The following is a 19,755-nucleotide window of genomic DNA, read 5'->3' on the forward strand; positions in this document are numbered from 1 at the left end:
CCTGGCACAGGTGTATAAACTGGCAAGAACTCAGTCACCACCCCATCCCCAAACATTTCTCCTCAGAACCTATGAAATGCAGGCAAAGCTGTTTATGTAGCATCCAAACCATAGAAATATGGCTGAGCGTTCCACCTAACAGGAAACTTCTTTCTCACCAATGATAAAACTGCTGGCTCATCTCCAGTGCTTTCTGCTTTTCACATTTTGTCTGGTGGAGAGAGTAGGGGGAACTCCATAAAAATTTTGATTTTTTCTTTCAAGTTAACCTTTATACTTGGATAATTTCACATAGCATTTATTCTAATGTATGTCATCATTAATAGAGACAAGCCAAAGGATTTTGTAATGATGCCTAATCTAGCCTTCCCCTCTTTGTTCCAGAGAAACACCACCTAATGCAAAGTCACAGACAATAAGTGGAGGAACTTTCTTGATAGCCAATTCTTCTCCCTGCAGTTCTTTGTTCCATTGCTCGAAAGATTATTTGCTTGGCAGTTCATTGGTTTAGAGACACTTATGATTGTAGGTCATCTGTGGGAACTAAGGGACTGACTCAGCAGCACTTTGATGCCAATGTTGTTTTGTGGCTGTCTGACTCCTAAGTTGTACCTGGAGGTTTTCTAGTTTCCTTTTAGTGCAAATAGAGCACCAAAACATGTCTCAAGTCTTTGATTATTCCTCCCTTTCATTCCCTATTTACTGCTTGTTTAGGAGAACTTACTGTCTTGTGGCTTTAATCAGCTCTAGGAGTCTTCAAGTATTCAGATGATGAATCCTTATGCTTTTTTTTTTTTTTTTGGACTTGGTCTCCACATATGGTATGAGAAAATCCTAAATTTGCCAAAACTTTGAGGTAGAATTGTCCAGCCCTTTTCCTTACACAGGACAGAAAAAAATATAACCAGTGTCTTAAGTTTGGTTTTACTATAACAGAAAATATGAAACCTCCACAAGGTAGTTATTTACAAAGGAAACCCTCAAATCTCTTGGGCAAAGGAGACTGAAGTTAAAAGTTTGAAACAAACCAGTACCCTGCCAGTTGTGCCCTTGCAAGGACACATCCTTTTCTTCAGCCTTGCTGTCCATTCCAGCAACTTTCAGTAGCTTCCTGGGTTTCCACAAACTCCACACAGTTCCTTCTGGGTCTCCTGCTTTCTTTTGCTTCTGAGTCTTAACTTTGGACCTACTTCTTGCTTCAGAAAGGCCCCTTGCTCCTTTCAGGGGCAAAACTCCTGTTTATCTCAATGCTTCATGCTCCTGTTCTACTATCTGTCCTTGGCTGCTTGCCGTATGCTGCTGTCCAAGGGCTTCTCTGCGCTTGGATACGCTCAGCTGCTCTCAGGGGAAGAACAAACTCCTCTTCCCTTTTCCTTTCTAGAGGAGGTGGCACCAAAAGCATGGCAGCCAGGTCAGGGAGCCTCTCTCTCTGTTACCCAGCCACAGTCTTGTTACAAAACACCCTATTTACATTTATGTGGTACAGGGTTGCATCAGTTGTCACACACAGGCTGAAAGATCATCGTAGTTGGATCAAATTTCAGTCACCCTGAAAACAAGAAGGGAGAGCACAGAAAGTAGATTCTAAGAGATATTGCTAAAGATTAATATGAAATGGTAGCACAGACATAAAGGGACACAGTCAAAAAGTCCAAGGTGCAAAATGAACGAGAGACGTAAGGGTTAATATTGACTCAAAGAAACTTTGTTCCTGAGGCAGGACAGAGAGCTACTATCTTGATTTGACTGTGTGCTTCATGTTCTCTTTTTTTCACTTAAAAAGTCAACTGTAGTCAGCCAATTGGTACAGGTGCAGCAGAGAAAAAAGTGTTTATACTGCTTCAGTAAGGGAAGAGTAGGTTATAGAATAGCTGGATGAGTTGCAAATACTTTGAAGGCCTAACAGAGTCATCCAAATGTGTCTAGTAAAAGCAAGGAACTAGTGATCTCTAGGCTAGTCCATTTAATTTCGAAACAAACAAACAAACAAACCTGCTGAAACAAAAAAACGCAAATATTTTCTAAGCAAATAGAACGTGACAAGGAGATAAGTAACAATCAAGATGGACTTCTCCAAATATGATACTTTTTAAAAAAAATTACTCCTCTACTTTGACTAGGTAGCAAACTTATTTGGAAGGGGGGAATTAGCAGATATTATCTGTCTTGTCAGGTACTACTTAAAAGGCACTGTTATGAGGAAGCTGTGGGAATGACCACTGGATGAAGCAGTTGCACAACTGATTGGAAACATATATCCAGACGAACAGTCATTCATGTTTCATTGTCAGACTAACAGCTAAATAAAGTAGATTTCTATGGGAATCTCTCCTGCACCTATGAATGTTCAACACTTCTGTTAGTGACTTGGGTGAATGGCTGCATGCGTTTTTGAGGCAAATTTAGAATTCAAGATCATCTTGACAAATCAAAGAAATGGTCTGATAAAAACATGCTGCAATTCAGTAGGATAAATGCAAAAATCTATCTTTACAGCGAAATATTTGGCTGTACAAATGTAGCTTGAGGGAGGATGCACAAATACTTCAGAGCAGCATGTACAGTTATAGTAAATCACACTGAAAATGAGGTAAATCTCTCATATTGTTATAAAAAAGACAAAAGTCATAAATAGATCAAAGTATTTTCTGTGAAATGCAAGAAGTAGGTCTGTGCTATCTGGTGCTATATGATAGAAGTTTTGAAAAATGATCTGCAGTGAATTCTTGAAAGAAAATGGTATATTTAATCCAGAGAAAAATATGTAGAAGGAAGCAGTAAAAAATAAAATAAAAAGAATTTTTAAAATGTAAACTACAATAAGAGTAGACACCAAGAAACAGTCTCCAATTAAAAAAAAGAATGAGGTGCGGGAAAGTTCACCTCAGGTTGTTAATTTTCCATGGCAGGAAGACATTGAAGAAAGGTTGGACAAGTGTTTGACATAGCTGATTTTATCTTTGGCTGGGGAAGACGACTTACATGAAGGTGAGGAATAACTAGAGAACTGCACTGCTTTCTTTTCCCATCCACTCCATCAATAAAAAGTTGGGTTGAAAAAATGTTTGTAAAAATCATGGCTTCTCACTAATTGAATCCATCTTGTGCAATAATACTGCAGGTCTTTTTTTCCCTCCCCTGAAAGCTTATTTAGAAATAGTCTGCAAACACTTAATTTGAAGATTGAAAGGGGAAGCAGTTCTCTAAGTATAGAGTATCACCTACTATCTGGAAGGATTTATATACACAATAGACTGTAATGTCTAATTACGAATTTGTGATAGTTGATACTTGATCTCAGAACTCTAATTTGACTACTTAAGGGATGTTTCTAGATAAACATGGAATAAATGGGAAGTCAGTCTCAAAGGAGACTTTCTGAAGTCACTGGGCTCCCGCTAACCACTCTAGCAAACAGTAATGCTGAACAAGCAGGAAATTTTATAAAAATTTTATCTTCAAGATAGTTTTTTTGGGTTTTGGCTGTTATAACCCCAGTTGCCTTTAACATAAATTAGGTGCAGTTAATTAAATTAACTTGATAAGCAGATTTCCAAACAGTTAGGTCAGCTGGAACTGGTCAACCAAAAAGCGCAAGTTACCATTTCTGATTTGATTCAAAATCTCACGTGCTGTAAACCAGCTAAAGCTGAACGAAAAAATAGCTAGCAATGAAAAGGATATAATAATTTTATAGGGCAAAAATAATGAATGCCTATGAAAGAGACTGGATTTTAGAAAACAAGGTTTTTAACATAACAGGGGCAATCAGGTATGTATTATTATTGGTCATACATTCAGGACTGGTTCTGCTGTCTTCTATTTATGAGTTTTGGCCATTTTAATAAATGACTTTGTAATAAAAAATGTTTTCTGTTGAACAGTGACTCATATTCCAGCAAGTTTTCCATTTTATAATATCACATTGAAGACCTTCACAGCCTAGTAATTGGTTATTAATATTTATTTTTGTAAATAATTTTACTGGAGAATATAATTAATTAAGCCAATATGGCATAAGCATCATTGTTTTATTGCTAATTATATCATACATGTCTCTAGTGAATATCTTTTGATCTCATCTTTCCCTAAAAACAAGATTTAGTTTAATTCTAAAAATTCCCTTGTGTATTAATGATTAAACTTTAACTTCTCTAGGGTGCAATAAGAACTGAAAAAGTGATATTTAGCATAAATTGCATAGAACAGCTTCTTGTAACATCAGGGAAGCAATAAAAAAACACTGCTTACAAAGCAATCTATGTAACAATCTTCTACTTAAAAGCACACATGGGGATTGTTAAATAATAATATATTACTAGGCATTCATCATCCTGGATTCCCAGTAGAGACAATTACCCTTTTGTTTCCATCGGAAAGCAAATTATTCTTTGTTGAGATGAGTCTTATGCCTTAGTTATGTTCCCATGTCTGATACAATTTTGGAATAATTCAGTTTGCAGCAGAAGTTAGGAAGAGTATGAGTGGCTTTGGCATGACACTAACAGTCACAGATTGGGAAGCAAAGGCTTCCTGACCTGCTTCACTGAGAGCAGTCAAAATCACTAACACAAACAGCTTTATAACATCTCATACCTTACTTTTTTCTGTTCTGTTCTCTCTCTTCATCTTGTTTTTCATACTAATAGAATCATAGAATCATAGAATCATTGAGGTTGGAAAAGACCTCTAAGATCATCGAGTCCAACCGTCAACCCAACACCACCATGCCCACTAAACCATGTCCCTAAGTGCCTCATCTACACGTCTTTTAAATACCTCCAGGGATGGGGACTCCACCACTTCCCTGGGCAGCCTGTTCCAATGTTTCACCACTCTTTCAGTAAAGAAATTTTTCCTCATGTCCATTCTAAACCTCCCCTGGCACAACTTGAGGCCATTTCCTCTTGTCCTATCACTTGTTACTTGGGAGAAGAGACCGACACCCACCTTGCTACAACCTCCTTTCAGGTAGTTGTAGAGAGCGATGAGGTCTCCCCTCAGCCTCCTTTTCTGCAGGCTAAACAACCCCAGTTCCCTCAGCCGCTCCTCATAAGACTTGTTCTCCAGACCCCTCACCAGCCTCGTTGCCCTTCTCTGGACACACTCCAGCACCTCAATGTCCTTCTTGTAGTGAGGGGCCCAAAACTGAACACAGTATTCGAGGTGCGGCCTCACCAGGGCCGAGTACAGGGGCACGATCAGTTCCCTGCTCCTGCTGGCCACACTATTGCTGATCCAGGCCAGGATGCCATTGGCCTTCTTGGCCGCCTGGGCACACTGCCGGCTCATGTTCAGCCGGCTGTCGACCAACACCCCCAGGTCCTTCTCTGCCGGGCAGCTTTCCAGCCACTCTTCCCCAAGCCTGTAGCGCTGCATGGGGTTGTTGTGGCCCAAGTGCAGGACCCGGCACTTGGCCTTGTTGAACCTCATACAGTTGGCCTGGGCCCATTGATCCAGCCTGTCCAGGTCCCTCTGCAGAGCCTTCCTACCCTCGAGCAGATCAACACTCCCGCCCAGCTTGGTGTCGTCTGCAAACTTACTGAGGGTGCACTCAATCCCCTCATCCAGATCATCAATAAAGATATTAAACAAGACCGGCCCCAGTACTGAGCCCTGGGGAACACCGCTCGTGACCGGCCGCCAACTGGATGTAACTCCATTCACCACAACTCTCTGGGCCCGGCTGTCCAGCCAGTTTTTGACCCAGCGCAGAGTCCACCTGTCTAAGCCGTGAGCCGCCAGCTTCTCTAGGAGAATGCTGTGGGAGACGGTGTCAAAGGCCTTGCTGAAGTCCAGGTAGACCACATCCACAGCCTTTCCCTCATCCACTAGGCGGGTCACCTGGTCATAGAAGGAGATCAGGTTGGTCAAGCAGGACCTGCCTTTCATGAATCCGTGCTGGCTAGGCCGGATCCCCTGGTTGTCCCGCTCATGCCTTGTGAGCGCCCTCAAGATGAACCGCTCCATAATCTTCCCCGGCACCGAGGTCAGGCTGACAGGCCTGTAGTTCCCCGGATCCTCCTTCCGGCCCTTCTTGTGGATGGGCGTCACATTGGCAAGCCTCCAGTCTTCCGGGACCTCCCCCGTTAACCAGGACTGCTGATAAATGATGGAGAGCGGCTTGGCGAGCACCTCCGCCAGCTCCCTCAGCACTCTCGGGTGGATCCCATCTGGCCCCATAGACTTGTGAGTGTCCAGGTGGCGTAGCAGGTCATTGACTGCTTCCTCTTGGGTTACGGGGGGTTCATCCTGCTCGCCGTCCCCGTCTTCCAGCTCGGGGGGCTGAGTACCCTGAGGATAACTGGTCTGCCTGTTAAAGACTGAGGCAAAGAAGGCATTGAGTACCTCAGCCTTTTCCTCATCCTCAGTGACAATGTTCCCCCCTGCATCCAATAAAGGATGGAGATTCTCCTTGGCTCTCTTCTTGTCATTAATATATTTGTAAAAACTTTTTTTGTTGTCTTTAACGACAGCGGCCAGATTGCGTTCTAGCTGGGCTTTTGACTTTCTCATTTCTTCTCTGCACGACCTAACGAGATCCCCGTACTCTTCTTGAGTCGCCTGCCCCTTCTTCCACAAGCGGTAAACTCTCCTTTTTTTCCTGAGTCCCAGCAAGAGCTCCCCATTCAGCCAGGCCGGTCGTCTTCCCCGCCCGTTCTTCTTACGGCGTACAGGGACAGCCTGCTCCTGCGCCTTTAAGACTTCCTTCTTGAAGATCGTCCAGCCTTCCTGGACCCCTTGGCCCTTCAGGACCGTCTCCCACGGGACTCTCTCAACCAACGTCCTGAACAGGCCAAAGTCTGCCCTCCGGAAGTCCATGGTTGTGGTTTTGCTGCCCCCCCTCCTTACTTCACCAAGAAGCGAGAATTCTATCATTTCATGGTCGCTAAGCCCAAGACGGCCTCCGACCACCACATCTCCCACCAGTCCTTCTCTGTTTGTAAACAGCAGGTCGAGCGAGGCACCTCCCCTGGTAGGCTCACTTACCAGCTGTGTCAGGAAGTTGTCTTCCACGCACTCCAGGAACCTCCTAGACTGCTTCCTCTCTGCCGTGTTGTATTTCCAGCAGATGTCCGGGAAGTTGAAGTCCCCCACAATCAATCCCTATGTTCTGTTTCTTGAAAATAAAAATAGTTGGGGATTCTATTTGACAGTATTGTTGAAAACCAGGATATCCTGCAATTGGGATACCTTGGAAATCAAAGGTGAGAGACAAATTCTTCTGACCTACTGTCCATTCCCTGGAGCTCTGTATAGTCTCTTTTACTGTTATGTGGGTTTTGGCCTTGTGGCATGTGCACTCACAGTCACAGAAGGGAAGAGGGGTAGGGCAACAGAAACAACTGTTTATTTCCTACATAAGAAGTTACATGGCACACCTTGGCTGAATGATTTCTCATCTTTGCTAGGAAGTACTCATGGCTGTGATTTTCTCAAACACATCTGAGGGAGTAGTTCAGCTTTGCAGGGAAATATTCATTGAACCAGAAAAAAATTAAGAAAAAAATAATTAAAATATTAATTGGAGCAAACGTTGGAGTCCAGTTCTCCTTCCCAGGTGAATGCCCTCAGGTTATCACTCTTTCTTACATTCTCTTGTCTCATGAATATTTAATTCTACTATGTAAAGTGGAGCATCTTAAATGGGTGATAATGAGAAACCTAATTCCTGAACATATAATAACCAAAATTTTCACCCAAGGTGGTAGACACAATCCAAGCAAATGAGTTCTCTCAGAAAAGGGTGTTCTGAAAGTGCAGAAGATGAAAATGTAACTTTTAATAGTTACATCTACAGAGCAGTGAGGGAAAGGAGTAGGAAGCAGCTCTGGGCAGGTTACAGGAAAGTAAGGAAGCAGAGATAGCCATTCTGGGATGACAGTGGATGGAGCATAGAGCAACACTAGTTTTTTTCATGTGATGCTTGGGTACAAAAGGCTTGAGAATTGCTTGTTTGGTGATCTCTCTGGGAGATAGTGATTGACATGTTACAGAGAAAAGAGCAGACTAATCTCTTGCATCCCAGGCAATAGTGAAGCCACTGGGTGTACTTTCTCCCACTGGATCTATTGGGGTGCAGTGAGACTGCCTATAGAATGCACAGGGAAGAAGACAAATGTCCAGTCTCTGAATTCTGAAAAGGCTTAGACATGAGACAGATATCCAGCAGAAGGTGAGATACATCACTACTGGTCATATCCATAGGCTGAACTTCAAGTTTCTTATTTGCAAAAACCAAGTGTCCTCCATATTTTATTGCCTTGAGAATTGGGCAATAACTGAAAAGTGATTTAGAGGGTTTTGACCTGGGTGTTTACTTCCAACTTTTGCCATTTACATCTTTTGTGGATATAATCCTGGGGCTATGCTGTAAGTCTGTTTTCCTTTGCTCCAGCTCATGAGAACCAACAAACAGCTCTGTCTGTATGCCTGTAATATATTTTCAAGAGGAGCACCAAATGTGAACCGCTTTGAAACACCCTGCTCATAAGGGGTTTTGATAAATGGCATTTAATTAAACCATTTGTAAGGCAAAAGTACAATGAAAACAAGAAACATATCTGGCTTGTTATATAATTGTTTTGTTGCTATAGGGTAGAAAATTCAGAAACTTGAAAACCTTTCAAAAAACATTATTGATATATCAAAAAGAGATACATCACTTGCTTTGACACAGTTGTGTTCTGACATGTGCTGATCATACCGAATATCATTAACAACCACAAATTTTGCATAGCTTTGATAAGACACACACCATTACTCCATAAAGAAACTTCTTTTTTTTTTTCTCCAAAACACTTCTGTTATAAAGTGAAAGTACAAGGGAAAAAAATATAAAGATGGAAAAGTTTCTTATTAACTTGAGGGCCAGTTGGCAACAATTTTCACTTATAACAATTTAGAAACAGGAGTAATGTGAAATAATTTGCCCAAATTTCTCTTTCCTTCTAGGCCTGCCTCTCATCACCTACTTTGGGAAAAGGGCCAGTCAGGACTGGAAGCACATCTGATCCTTGTTTTGCATAAAAGAAAATGCAGTAGAGGTTTTGGAGCATCAGAGCCTATAATTTTAAGTTGCTTGGTGAAAGTCAGGCTGTGTCATGTTTAAATGTAGCTTAAGGGAATTTGGTTATATTCAGTATAGCTGAAACTGATATTTCTGAAATTTCTCACACTCTGCAAGAAGGGAAACCACTGAGTAGCCAAACTATTCACATAAGCTCTGTTATGGCCAAGTTTAATTCCCATCTCTGTCTAATTTAAAAGTAGAACTTGAAGCTGGGTCTCCCACAGACTGAAGGAGTGGCCTTGCCACTAGTTAATGAAACTTTTTGTTTTGTGTATATGAAACAACCGGTCATTAAAGTGGAGCAGATCCAGTTATCAGTCTTAATTTGTAGAAAATGCAGATAGAACGAATGACTAAATGTAGGAGCTGCTAGAGTCCATACGCTGAGCTGCTATAGTCCCTATAGGGCTGCTACAGGCCTGATCCATTCTCGTTAGACTAGTTGTCATCAGCTATCTCATTCAGAACTGAGTAACCTCGTAAAAATTTTGGCTTCAGTCAATCGGCATCTTTCAACAAAAGTTATTTCACAGGAAAATTCCTGTATCAATCTTAATTATGACAGATTAAGTCTGCTAAGATGTGATACTTGTTTGGTCGACTAAGTGAAATAAGTATGTTTGGTAGAGTTTCAAATTCTGCCCCTGATTATCTGTCGGATAATACGCTACAGGATGTTTATGCAAGTTTGGGCAGAGTTACATGACTGTCCAAGACAATGAAGGAAGGGAAGAAGGGAGGAAGGGAAGAAAAAGAAAAAGAAAGAGAGAAAGAGAGAGAGAAAGAGAAGAAGGAAGGAAGGAAGGAAGGAAGGAAGGAAGGAAGGAAGGAAGGAAGGAAGGAAGGAAGGAAGGAAGGAGAAAGAGAAATATGTTGCAAAAGTTTGTATCACGGGCATCAGTTCTAGAAGAAGTATGGATTGGTAGGCAAAACTGAAATTTCATTTCCTAAAAGGGGTGACTAGGGAAGAGTCTGCATTCACTGTGAATGGTTTTTCTTCAAGGGAGAAAGGGAACAGGCCCAAAGACTAATGATACTCTTGTGGATTCTCCCTACAGCAAATAGGAGGTCCTTAGAAACAGGAATAGAAAGAGGTGAATAGGAAGAGGTTATTCAGAAACTCTAAGATCTTCTGAATTGCTCCCTGGAATAGCTCATCTCTTTCCATTAACTAGAGGAAAAAATGTAGCGAGACTTGTCTGAAGCTAACCTCTGCGTACAGTCATTCAGCACTGCTGTGCAGTGGAGGAATGCATATATTTGTACACAATCTGGAACCCATCACACATTCAAAATGATCCAAGTTTTTATAGGAAGAGGATGGGATTTACTTTATATTCACTTTCTAGGCCAAAAAGATCAGAAAAAAAATGTATTCTACAGAAATATTCAGACTCTCCTTCAAATGATACTGCCCTTCCAAAATATAAACAGAGTTGCTTACAGATTGCCAAAATTGCAAGTGCAGTCTCAGACTGCTATAGGATCCCATGTGGGAAACATGCACAGTTTTGCAGCCTTTCTGTTGGAGCTCTGTAGGGCCAACTGACCAGAAGCTAGTGGGCTGACGTGGGAAGCTGGCAGGTAAATGTCTCCCTCTGGCAATACTCTTCCTTCTGGGGTTGGCTCATGGCTGCTGAAGCGAAGGAATGAGTTCCTTGGTTTAATGTTTTCACCTATTGAGCCAGCAAAAGCAAACATATTTATAAAAGAAGTGCTAATGGAAATATAGCATCCCTGGTAGCATAGCATAACATAACACCTATTCCTTGTCACATTATAGGGATGAATGGGGTTATCATTGATGCACTGCTATTATCTACTCCTCTTAACTTAGGAAGAATACTCATTTGGAAGCCTGGCATGTCTAGGTAGCCGTGTCTGAGAAGATAAAGTTGTATTCCTACAGAATACAATCCAGTAGACAAATCTCATCCAGCTGCTTAAGGCTGAAGCCCAACAGCACATCCCTTCTACAAACACAGTATCTAGGTACTCTCAGCCATGAGTAGGATGCTATGACTTGAGACTGGTTGATCTGTTACATCAATTGGACCATTGACACAACCTCCACACATCTGCGCTGCGCTAGCCTCCAGTGCTGGGCTAAGCCTAAAATACAGACTCTCCCAATTTCAAGTCTTGGCTTCCGTAGTCGCCTTCTTTGTGAGCTCCTGGGAACTATGCTTCTCAGGACTCAAAATAGCAGGAAGGCTTCAGGCACTCTGAAGTCTTTCAAAATATTATGGAAGCCCTGAGTGCAGGCTTTTCAAAGAAATAATGGGGATAATGGCTTTCCTAGTTGTGGACTCAAGCCTGTTTTGTTTAAGATGGTCTCATATTTGTGGCATTGCTTATTGGTCCACACTCTCATCTGGTGTAAATCAGCTATACACTTTTGAAATCAGTGGAACTGTGCCAAGTTATAGCAACAAAAAATCAGGCCCTTCACTTCGTAAATACATTTACAAAACTCATTTGTTAAAAACAAGGCACCTTAGGATTCTGAGTATTCCCCACTGGATTTGGCAGAAATGTAACAACTTAGCTTGTCTGGTGTTAATCTGATTCACAGTCCAGTTAAGAGTGTGCCAAAGGAATCCCCAAACATAAAGGCCATTTGGCTTTTCTCTCACAGCTAAAGGTGTGTTCCTCCCTCGTGCTGCTTCTCGAATGGATGGGACATTCATCCCTGTCCCATCAAGTTTATTCCCCATGTTGTAAAATGTCTACCTTTACTATTATATTTTAAAATTACTCAGTGTATTGACACACCATTTCGGGGCTGTAGCATTTCAGGAAGTAGCAAAATCATGAGGCAGATCAACTAAAGACCATAGGTGCCCAAATCCCAAATTATCATCTGAAATGTTCAACAGCAACCCAACCATGAAAGTAGCTAAATAGGTGCTCTCTCTCCCATTTTCACCTGACAATTCCCTAGGCATATTTAACAGAACTGTGTTGTGAACCGATTGTATTGACTTTACCAAGGCAACTGAGCAGATGCGTCCTGGAACAGATTTCCAAAAAATGCTTAGAAGGAATAGAGTGATGGGCCAACCTACTAGGTGTGTGCGACTAATGAACTTTAACAATCTTAGATTCTTCTCAAAATGAGTTTACTGATTTCCCCCACACACCTTTTTTTGCCCCTCTAGAAATACAATGATAGGAAAGACTTGGTTTCTGATGTGATCGGAGGCCGTCTTGGGCTTAGCGACCATGAAATGATAGAATTCTCGCTTCTTGGTGAAGTAAGGAGGGGGGGCAGCAAAACCACAACCATGGACTTCCGGAGGGCAGACTTTGGCCTGTTCAGGACGCTGGTTGAGAGAGTCCCGTGGGAGACGGTCCTGAAGGGCCAAGGGGTCCAGGAAGGCTGGACGATCTTCAAGAAGGAAGTCTTAAAGGCGCAGGAGCAGGCTGTCCCTGTACGCCGTAAGAAGAACGGGCGGGGAAGACGACCGGCCTGGCTGAATGGGGAGCTCTTGCTGGGACTCAGGAAAAAAAGGAGAGTTTACCGCTTGTGGAAGAAGGGGCAGGCGACTCAAGAAGAGTACGGGGATCTCGTTAGGTCGTGCAGAGAAGAAATGAGAAAGTCAAAAGCCCAGCTAGAACGCAATCTGGCCGCTGTCGTTAAAGACAACAAAAAAAGTTTTTACAAATATATTAATGACAAGAAGAGAGCCAAGGAGAATCTCCATCCTTTATTGGATGCAGGGGGGAACATTGTCACTGAGGATGAGGAAAAGGCTGAGGTACTCAATGCCTTCTTTGCCTCAGTCTTTAACAGGCAGACCAGTTATCCTCAGGGTACTCAGCCCCCCGAGCTGGAAGACGGGGACGGCGAGCAGGATGAACCCCCCGTAACCCAAGAGGAAGCAGTCAATGACCTGCTACGCCACCTGGACACTCACAAGTCTATGGGGCCAGATGGGATCCACCCGAGAGTGCTGAGGGAGCTGGCGGAGGTGCTCGCCAAGCCGCTCTCCATCATTTATCAGCAGTCCTGGTTAACGGGGGAGGTCCCGGAAGACTGGAGGCTTGCCAATGTGACGCCCATCCACAAGAAGGGCCGGAAGGAGGATCCGGGGAACTACAGGCCTGTCAGCCTGACCTCGGTGCCGGGGAAGATTATGGAGCGGTTCATCTTGAGGGCGCTCACAAGGCATGAGCGGGACAACCAGGGGATCCGGCCTAGCCAGCACGGATTCATGAAAGGCAGGTCCTGCTTGACCAACCTGATCTCCTTCTATGACCAGGTGACCCGCCTAGTGGATGAGGGAAAGGCTGTGGATGTGGTCTACCTGGACTTCAGCAAGGCCTTTGACACCGTCTCCCACAGCATTCTCCTAGAGAAGCTGGTGGCTCACGGCTTAGACAGGTGGACTCTGCGCTGGGTCAAAAACTGGCTGGACGGCCGGGCCCAGAGAGTTGTGGTGAATGGAGTTACATCCAGTTGGCGGCCAGTCACGAGCGGTGTTCCCCAGGGCTCAGTACTGGGGCCGGTCTTGTTTAATATCTTTATTGGTGATCTGGATGAGGGGATTGAGTGCACCCTCAGTAAGTTTGCAGACGACACCAAGCTGGGCGGGAGTGTTGATCTGCTCGAGGGTAGGAAGGCTCTGCAGAGGGACCTGGACAGGCTGGATCGATGGGCCCAGGCCAACTGTATGAGGTTCAACAAGGCCAAGTGCCGGGTCCTGCACTTTGGCCACAACAACCCCATGCAGCGCTACAGGCTTGGGGAAGAGTGGCTGGAAAGCTGCCCAGCAGAGAAGGACCTGGGGGTGTTGGTCGACAGCCGGCTGAACATGAGCCGGCAGTGTGCCCAGGCGGCCAAGAAGGCCAATGGCATCCTGGCCTGGATCAGAAATAGTGTGGCCAGCAGGAGTAGGGAAGTGATCGTGCCCCTGTACTCGGCACTGGTGAGGCCGCACAGGCTCGAATACTGTGTTCAGTTTTGGGCCCCTCACTACAAGAAGGACGTCGAGGTGCTGGAGCGTGTCCAGAGAAGGGCAATGAGGCTGGTGAGGGGTCTGGAGAACAAGTCTTATGAGGAGCGGCTGAGGGAACTGGGGCTGTTTAGCCTGGAGAAAAGGAGGCTGAGGGGAGACCTCATCGCTCTCTACAACTACCTGAAAGGAGGTTGTAGTGAGGTGGGTGTCGGTCTCTTCTCCCAAGTAACAAGTGATAGGACAAGAGGAAATGGCCTCAAGTTGCGCCAGGGGAGGTTTAGATTGGACATGAGGAAAAATTTCTTTACTGAAAGAGTGGTGAAACATTGGAACAGGCTGCCCAGGGAAGTGGTGGAGTCCCCATCCCTGGAGGTATTTAAAAGACGTGTAGATGAGGCACTTAGGGACATGGTTTAGTGGGCATGGTGGTGTTGGGTTGACGGTTGGACTCGATGATCTTAGAGGTCTTTTCCAACCTCAATGATTCTATGATTCTATGATTCTATTTTATTGTCTAGCTTTTGTAAATATTAGCTACATTACTGTTACTTCCCAATATAACCAGTCTTTCTCAATAGGACATCTGATAGTTTTATTATGTATTGTTCTGAATATGACCTGACACACTCAAGCTGTCAGTTATCCATAAGATTTTTTGCATACCCAGTCTATTGTGGAAGAAAATGCTATATGATGTTTTAATGACTCGGCTGCTCTATACAGAAGCCAAGTAGATAATTTTTTCTCTGATACATTTTGGAAAGGAACATGCTTTAATGGTGTTTTAGAAGATTAACCATATTCATTTGGAGCTAAGCTTATTACTAAGTCAATCTTAAATCCTGGCTTCTATGCATCTGATAACAACATAGACATAGCCCTTCAGTATAAACAGTGCTCCTGTTTAGACATACTGATGCACTGAAAGACATATAGATCCTTCAACTTCTCTTCACAATGTCTTACCCTATTAAAAGTATATGGATTGAACTTATCTATAAATAATTTCTTTAATCTTCAAATTAAAACAGCACAGTCATCTTATTTACCTCCCTTGATTTCAACAGTTAGACATAAAGCACTGGATTGCATCCAGAATCTATATGCAGCTTTTTGTAATGTATTATTCAAGAAGTCTGCCATTAGCTACAGTATATATTGCAGTACCAGCTGCTGTTGCAACATAAATAGGTAACTGCCACTTCTCCACTCTGTGATTGGGAGTATGTGCTAGATCAGCTTATGTAATGAAGGAAGGATCTGGCACCAAGCTTTGCTCAGGTCTCTTCTAGCAGGGCTGTTATAAGCTTAGAATTTCACTATGTGATATGCTCCTCAGCTGAAGTGCAAGGCCTTGATTTCTCCTGTGTATCATAGCCCTGCAGGTCAAACTGTCTGGCTCATGGAAGTGACAGAGTAGCTGCGAATGCGAGAGAGGGAGGGATACATGCTACCAGACTGAGAATGGTGCCACAGCATGAATGTTGTCAGGTTAATAAGTAGCACAAATGGGAAGGCTGCAGACTTCTAAACCCTTGACATTAGCATCATATTTATATACTCCATTTTACAAAATCAGCTAGATGCAAGTGGCTTGTGCTATACTGTTTTATACAAGGGCAGCATGGTCATCCTAAAGGCTAAATTCCTTGACCATTCCCACTTCCTAGCTCTTGGAATGCCTTTTGTAATATGTTGAGGGCTAAAATATCACTAAAGGTAAAATATTAGGACCACTTAGCTATCGTGCCCTCCACAGTATTTTTAGAAACAGTTTGGATGATGGATACACAGTTTTGAATGACCCCACTTAAATCTAATAGCACTTGTCTCAAATGGACACATCGCGTGTTCTGAATCTTCAAGGAGGCACATATGTTTATTTCCATGGAAAAGGATGGATATAAATAACTGAAAGGCTCTTTACAGCTATTTACACCTCTGATCAGATGGTGAGCTGTGTTATATGAGGGTAGGAGATCAGCGGTGGATAAAGGTGAAAGCACTTTTGCAGCAAGATCAAAGATGGGAACAACTGCTTGGAGGTGAGAGAGAGCAGAGACAGAGGAAGAACAGAGAAGAAACTCTTCTGTTTCAAACAGGACATAGGTCCAAGTAGACCTATAGCAGGAGTCCTGAAGGTAAAAGGTCCATAGAAGGGAGGTCCATGGCAATGGATTTATGCTCCTCAGAAGTTTGGGAAGATAAAAGAAAGTCCATCCCATTGCAAAGAAGAAAGGATGAGGCAAGAGAAGAACATTTAAGGTTCTGACTCTAATGTGGAAAAGGACAATAGGCATAGGCCTCATATTTTTGTGACACCAAACCAACTGGTACGTCCACTAGCCTGAGTAGGGCCATCATCTTATAACAGCAAGACGCCTCCTTCCAAAGGTATATAATTTGGCACCATCCCAGCAGCATTTCTTATGACCAGGGCATGACAAAATCATGCCACAGGACTTGGTGAAAGAATGACAACCTTGTCTCATATTGTCAAAGGGCACTAGGGCTGGGATTAAAGGGCTTCAAGACTCCCTAGGTTCCAAATATTTGGCAATCTAACCAGACCAGAGCAGTTCTTCTCCCTACTCCTAACATACAGGAGGCATTCTCACAAATTCACTAAAGGGGTAACTCCATAGATGCCCATGCCCATGTGGGCCTTGGCCTGCAGTCAGAATGACAGTGATGCTGGCAGAGGCTTCCCAACCTAAAGAAATGGCTGTTGTAACAGGCAAGAAGAGACAAGGGAGTGTTTGGGAGCGGTGCCTGGCAGGATGGGTCTACAGGACAGTAAAGGTCCATCAGGTTTTCCTGTCCTCTCCCAATGGACAATTTTTTTTTATGGCCTTCATAGAGATCCCACTTTCCACTTATTAAAACTCATAATTATAATTCATTATTATGAAGGCAGAGGAGAAACAACCCTTACTTTTATTAACTGCTCTTTGGCCACAGGTTACTCTTGTAGGTGAAACTTTATTCCTTAGCTGCCTTGAAAGGCCAAGCAGGAGCGTTGCCTCTATGTGTATGCCATGACTTCCTCTGAGCAATCTCCCCAGATCATTGCCTGAAGAGGGCCTCTGGGCACATAAATCTCAAAGGCTTTGAGAAAGTCCAAATGGCCTCAGTAGGAAAGGGTGGCTTTTCTTGATGTATTCTCGTTGCACTTTGACTAATGTGTCCTGGCCTGTAAGAAGGCCTGGCCCAGATGTAAATATTGTCTCTGTTGTTTTCCGTTAGTTTTCCAAAAGGGCAATCAGTCCTTGAAGTTCTGTTAAGTATGGACTGGTTTTCAGGGCCAACACAGTTTGTACTTGCCAAAAGAAAAATACTTTCATATTTGACAATAAGAAAATATTTCTGCACTTTAAAACATCGTGTCTGTTCTCTTGAATTCAGAGAGCTTATAGCTCCCTACCTTCCACCTCTCCTCCCTACTCTTGGTGGAGTGCAAGAGCCACTGACCTGTGCCTTGATCTGGGCAAGGAGGAGCTCTGCTCCAGCTGGGGAGCATTTCATATGACCCTCAAGTCATGTACTTAGGAGAACAAGGACAGTGCAGAGATATGTGAGTCTGGGCAGTGAGCACCAAGGGACAGAAGGCTAGCCAGCCCCTACAAGCCTTCAGTACCATGGCAACCAAATAGTAAAAAATTCAGAAGAAAGTAGGTGGGATGCTATATTTTAGTCACTTACAAACGGGAGATTTTTTTGATAAAAGAAAACAGGGAAGACCTGTGTGGGTGGAGCAGCCTTAAAAAATTGTGATGGCAACAGAGGGAAAGCCTCCGTAGGCAAACGAGGCAGAGAAGGGAAAGGAAAAACTGTGTCAGAACGAGAAAGCAAAGTTGTTTGGGAGGGGTGTGGAGGATTAAGGGGCATGCATGGTGCACACGCACGTGGGAGGGTCTGGGATGAGTGCTGGATGCTACCATACTCATAGGAGCCCCAAGAGAACATGGGGTGAGCAAGGCCATAGCAGGCTGGAGGGAGCTTGCAGGTCTGCTGGACGGCAGGGAGGGAGTAGCAGCTCATGGTAGTGGTCAAACAGAGCAGCTCAGGTGTGGACATGCTGGGGGAGGGACGCACATTGGGTAAAGTGCAAAACCTTATTTCAGATTTCTTTTTTTTTGGTATACTTTTGGTTGTTCACCTGAGAAAGTAACTAAATATGTCACATGAAAGCTATGTTATTTCATGATTACAAACACTGTCTTATGTCAGCATTGGAAGCACTTTAATGTGAAGGAGGGTGGATATTTTCTTCAGAGCTATCTAGTTATCTGTATCTAGGATCTTTTTACGTTTTCTGGGATTAATAGCAAGGATGATATCAAAATTTTACATTACAATTTCTAACCAAATTTTAAATTTGAAAAGGGTTTTTTTTGCATGTATTTATTTAAATTTATTTATTGCATTGACTCTTAAAACAAATAGTTCATTTTTGTGACACTTGTGGCACCTGTTTTTTCAGCTACAATACTTTGTAAGTCTTTTTAAAAAGTTATGTTTGGGAAAAACTTCTTCAGATTAAAGATGGTGGTCTTTGGTGTGTGATTATTTCATTGCTGGACAGGTGTTCTGTGCCAGTCTTTGCTTGTCTTTCCTGTTTGATCAAAACCAAGATTATCTTGTTTTTTAAAAAAACATACATGCAGGTGTTATGTGTGTCCTATTCTTACAAGCTCTTTAAACAAATTTCTAAAGCACTGTTTTTATCTCAGTATCAAAGTACGCTACGTTAGTTGGGCAGCAGGGATCATAACTAGAGTCCCTTTCATGGGACCATTGTCACTGAAGAGCACTCCCAGAGTGGTTTTGCAATAAAGTATACAAATTCAGAAAGCAAATTCCTAAACTTACTATATTATCTTGACCAGATATCTGCAAAATGAGAAGTAATAGGTTGTTTCTGATTATGACAATTCCAGTAATACCAACTGGGACTTTCTTCATCCATGTATAATGGAACTAAAATGTATGGGGCTTTTTATTAGTTCTATTTATATTAATAAAAATATGGGATAGTAAAGTATGCGAGTGATAAAGGGAAATTGAAATTAAATATAATGCAAGTACCATTGATGGCACTTTTATTATATTGCATTGATGGACTAACTTGCATTGATAGACTAACACTGCACTCAATAATATTTGTGTTCATCACAATAAAGCTGAGGTGTAATTAATGAAAAAATCTTTTGGTAGAAATCAAATTATATTAGCACCTCACCAGAAGAGTCTCTTTTTTTCTCAGACATCTGCATTAACATCTTTAAAATCAGCTTGTTCAGCTTAAATGGAAACATGCTCTTACTACTCTTGGATCCTTTAATGAAATACACTGGGGAACTGAACATTGTCAGCCTGGACCAGGGCCTGCTTTTAAGTGCTCTGTGTCAGTAAGCATGGAATGCTGTGAGGTCAGACAATGCACTTAAATCAGCTTTTATCTCAAACCAGGCTACAAAAGAACAAAGAAAAGAAGTATTTATTTACCAAATATAAATATATGACACTCTTTGCAAACATTCAGAAATAAAAAGAAGTAACATATATCTACCTAGCATTTTAGCTTTCAAGGTCCATTCGACCCTGCAGAGGTCAGCTAGGAAGCTGACAGATGCTTCACAGCCTTCCTGTCTGAAGCCTGTTTTGTAAGCAACCCGACTTTGTGTGCTGGTTTTGGCTGGGGTAGGGTTAATTTTCTTC

This window comes from Aptenodytes patagonicus, chromosome 1, assembly GCF_965638725.1.
Source record: "Aptenodytes patagonicus chromosome 1, bAptPat1.pri.cur, whole genome shotgun sequence".
Lineage (NCBI taxonomy): Eukaryota > Metazoa > Chordata > Aves > Sphenisciformes > Spheniscidae > Aptenodytes > Aptenodytes patagonicus.